Below are 4896 nucleotides of genomic sequence, written 5' to 3' on the forward strand. Positions count from 1 at the left end.
AGTTCCCTGAGCTCGAAGGACGCCCTAGCTATGGAAAGCTCCACAGCAACTATTAGTTCATTAAAGCAGTCCAAGGATCAGAGGTAGTAGGAGAGACTGAAGAGTGAGGCATGTAGCGTGGAAAAGGGAAGGTTCAGCAGGGACAAGCGTTCTGCCCATAAATACCTTCAAGGGAACAATATAAATGAAGGAAGAGAATTGCTCTAATTATCTCAGAGTAGTAAACCCTGGAGTTAGGACCATAAAACCAAATTCAGGCTAGGCAGTTAGAAAAATGTCTTTGCAGTGAGCAATCGGGCACTAGAGACAGGTTCCAAGGGAAGGGTATTGAGACTGGTTAAAGCACTGTGTGAAGGGCCTCAAACAGCAGTTCACAGCTAGGCAGCGCTCTGAGAAATGCCTGCCAGAGGGCCTCAGATACTTGCCTGTTTTGCAGCACTGATTCATCCTGCTAAATTGAGTTTGAAAAACAAAACCAAAATCCAGTGCTAAAACACTTCTTTAATGGGACTTTTCCACATAAGCAATTGTAACAGTTGCCAGGAGAATGCTATACAGATGTTGAGAGAAATGAGCTAAGAAATAAGAAGGTGTTTGAGATGCTTTGCTCCCTATTAAAGTGTGGCCTGTGCTCCAAAAAAAAAAAATCACAGGGAGGCTGCACTAGTGAAATAAGAATGAAGTTGCTTTTAGACAGCTCCCCTATGGCCCTTAAGGATGAAAGGGATGGAGGAAGGGAGAATGGGGTAATGCAAGCCAGAGTATGGTTGTCACCAGTCAAAAGCCCCATTTGTGAGAGGACCTGGGTTCTTCTAGTGCCTGCAAGTATTTGCAGCTTTGGTGGCAGGCCTTACTGGGAAACAAGGCATGAGAGAGGAAGACTTGCCCTGTATAAAGGATCGACAAGGATTATTATAGCAGTCACTTCCAAATTGATGCGTCTCTTAGCTAGTTTGGATTGTTGCTGACAAAGGGGTAGCCTGGCTGATGGCTGTGTAACAGCTCTTTGAGTCTGTCCATGAGCCTGCTATTGCAGTTTCGCTCCAGTCCTGACTCGCTCCTGAAATAATCTTAGTTTCCCTGGCTAAAACAGGTAGGGGTAGCAGTTATGCCTGCTCCCTCCTCAAATCTGCACAACTATTTCCTGGTTTCTTGAGTGGCTTCTAGGCCTTGCTGACCTCTATGCTGCTGCAGCCATACTTACCAGTTTCCAAAAGTCCTGTTTTAAAGCTGTCTTGGGTATGTCTGTGCAAGCTGCAGCTTTGTCTAAGCCCAGCTGCACATCAGATGCATGTGAAAATTCATGTAGCTGGTGGCCGCCATTTAGTGCACTCAGTGAAGTCGTCTTGGTTCAGTTTCAGTTCCAGATGTGAAATAGTCTTTTTAATTCTTTAGAGCTTCTTTTAGGCGACTGCTACCATCTCCCCAGCGATGTGTTTCCCCACCATTGTACCCTGTCTCCCAGCTCACCCTCCTCTATCTTCCCTGCTGCTGCCACATCTGGATCTCTGCTCCCACATTCAGATCCTTGCAGTAGCAGCGGTGTGACGGGGAGCACCAACTCTGTCCCCAGCAACAGAGTGCAGGGAGAGGTGAAGGACTGCAGGGGCAGCAGTGTCTGTGGACTTCTATTTTGCACTTCATCTTTCTGCTTGGCACATCACCCAGAGTTTTACAGTGTTCTGCTAAGTCCATCTTTCTGCTGCAACCTCTGTGTGAAAGATCAGCTTGCTGCATGCTGCTGTGAGTATTTGCCCCAGATGAAGGCCCCCTGAAGTCCAGTTAGATGGTTTGCAGACCAATGCAGAAATCACAGCAGTGACAAAGCCAGCAGCAGTTAGAACTAAGGGTGGTGCAGCTCCAGCTTGCGCTTCCTGTGTGGGCAATGCATTTTGCATAAGCCATACTCAGTGCCTTTTCCCGACCAAGAAGCATTTCTGATAGTACAGAGGACTGAAGTGTCTTTTAGCTTCTTAGCCATTCAGAACATGCTTAAATCTAAGCTGTGCTCTGGAAATACCACTGTCAGCCCAAGAAGAGGAGGTTGGAGCCAGGATACGTGTTCCCAGCTCTATTAGTTAGATATTTTCTCTGTGCCAGCTGCCTTATTTGTAAAAGGGGAACAGTTACCAACCTAGCTGCCCTGCTGACAGTTGTGATTATTTACTGTATCTGCTGGTGAAATAGCTGCACTCGCAGAGCCAGCTGCTAGATGACTGTTCTTTTAAAGCAGGTGGGCATAGTGGTCATAGTCTAGTTTTGAAAGAAAAACTGTGAGGTGGGACAAGGAAGGGGAAGACAGCCATATGTGAGCAGATACAGCATTTAATAAGGACAGTCTCTGGAAAGTCTGCTTGCACCCATGCCTCTCCCTGCTAGGCTTGCAGCAGAGCACAGTGACAGTCTGTGCTCCAAAGCATTCATAGTCTCCCAACCCCCTATTAATTCTTGTGAAATGCTTAGAACATGTAAACATGCAAAATACTATAAATTATCATTAAGACTAGACTAGTCCAGGATGTTTGGGATGATTAAAACCTCCCCACCCGTCTGCTTTTGTCTGTCTGGGCAGGGGTGGTATTTTTTTGCCTTTTTTTTCCCCCTCTTCTTTGTGCCCAGCCAGGCAAAAGTATGGGTCATTCACCAGACAAGTGAGGAGGTCAGTTGGAGACCTGCAGCAGAGAGGAAGCCAGTCTGCCATGGGTTGCTAGCAGCATTGCATCCCAGCCTGCAACGAGCTCAGCTCACCCTTACGGTGCTCCCTCCATGTTCAGAAACACTCCCTTTCATTAGCTGCCCGAGCGTCCCATCCATCTGTCTTTCCTTTCCTTTCCTTCTCAGCTACATCCACAGCCATCTGATGACGTTTAAAATAAATAAGAAACTCAAGAGGCTATGAGACCTGGAACAAGTAATGGAGGGAGTCAGGGAAAGAGCAAAACTCCCAGGTTAACGATGAATCACTCAATGAGTGCAGTCATTGATTTGTAATCATTGCCTGGCTCCCAAATATAATAGCTGCGAATTCCTCTGACCGGCGACTGAGACGAGGCACTTTAGGCTATTCCCAGCACACTTACGAAAATTCAAATCCGTCTTGCTCACAAGAGCAGGTCTTGTAGCTCGGGGAGCTCAGCAGTTTTATCGACGCTAGCACCGTTAAAAAGTGGAGTCAGCAGCGCTCGCCAGCAGCAGCCTGAACGCGTGCCAGTCTGGCACTGTGCTGCTGCTGAGCTGAGCTTTCAAATAAATAAGTCAAACTGCATCATTCCCTCCAACGCCCCCCAGGGCTGTTCCCTGCTGCTGTCACCCTGCACCGGAGCACCGGGCAGGGGAAGTACAAAACAAAGCAAGCCAGTGGGTGTTAGCACCCTGTCACGCTGGGACCAACCTGCAACCTGTCAAGGCGGGGGAGCTGAGAGCGCTGGGTACTTTGGGAAAGGGGCTCAGCGCCGTGCAGGGCAGGTCCCAAACTCTTTCCAAGGTTTCTGTGTGAAGGCTCCCAGCAAACATTAGTATGAGTTTACTATTTGTCTTTTCTCTTTCCTACCTATTAGAGGCAAAAATGAGTGCAAACTAGGCAACAGAAATACCAGAAACATCCTGAATTACCAAGAATGACTTAAGGGAAGGAAGAAACCCAGTGTCACTGTGCGAAATGTTTTCTTGCTTTTTCCATTAGTCATGTCAGGTTTTCTACCTGCTTGGGGTTTTTCCATCCATCACTAGGCTGTGTTGTCTTCCACAGATAAGTGCGGTTTTGAGTGGGTTCTGCATACTATAACAAGGAGGGCAAAATTCCTCCCCCTAAAAGCTACATTCCTTGTAAACACCCCTCTCAGTCCATGCCTCCTACTCCACCAGCCTGGCTTCCCAAACCAGAACCTGCTCGCTTCTTTACCTCCCTGCTCGTCAGCCACCTGAAGCATACTCCATCTTTGCCTAGACTCCTAATTCCCCCACGTCTGCCCCAGGAGTCCTTCATGCCTTGAAAAAGAGGAGCTAAATTTCTCACTGTGCACCTGTGAGCCTCCCCATCACCTCTGCCAGGACAACCTGTGTTGCCATGATCTCAGCTGTCTGTTTCTCTGCATCTGCATCCCCCAGGTTGCTCCAGCATCACTTGGACTCCAAGCCCAGTCAGTAAGAACTGCTACACCTTTCCATGCCACAGCACCACGGTCAGTTGGTCTGCCTGTCTGTCTGTCTCTCTCTCTCAGAAGTCCCACTAAAAGACAGATACACCACACTGCATGTCAAAGCTATGGCCGTAATATGTACTCTAAGGCTCCAGAGATGCTTTGGAAGAGAGGATAGCCAAGGCTGGGGAGCGCATCTGTAGCTACACTCATACTTCAGCTGTTTGGAAGTCACCCCATTGTATATTTTTCTCTTTTCTCCTGTTTATGAGGCAAGGAAGATGGCATTTAGACCCGGGTTGTACTACAAAATTAACTGCAGTGAGGAGCATCTGAGTCAAAACCAGACTGTCTTCCCCAAAAATGTCTGGTTTGTAGCCAAGCTTCATCCTGCCTAGGCAAACCTCCAAATTTTATTAAAGGCTTGGAAATGTCAAAACAAGGCTTCTGCCTCTTTCTCTTTAAAGGTACCTCCATATAGCATCATAGCAAATGCAGACACTGGCCTCAAGCCAGTTAGTTCTGGTACTGCCAGCAGCACTGCCAGCAAAACAGCACTTTCCTCCCCCAAGCATTTACCCAGTTCCTCAGGCAGGGTTGCACTCTATGGTGGTTTATGTTGTCACCTACTATAGCAGCACCTGTGCAAGAGAGTTTAAAGGAAGGTGGAGGGTGCTCATCACAACAGCAGTCACCCATACAGGGTACGGACTGAAGAGCAGAGCTCAGCCACTTGGGATCACTACAGAAAAAAGCT

The sequence above is a fragment of the Struthio camelus genome, chromosome 1, assembly GCF_040807025.1.
Source record: "Struthio camelus isolate bStrCam1 chromosome 1, bStrCam1.hap1, whole genome shotgun sequence".
Classification (NCBI taxonomy): Eukaryota; Metazoa; Chordata; class Aves; order Struthioniformes; family Struthionidae; genus Struthio; species Struthio camelus.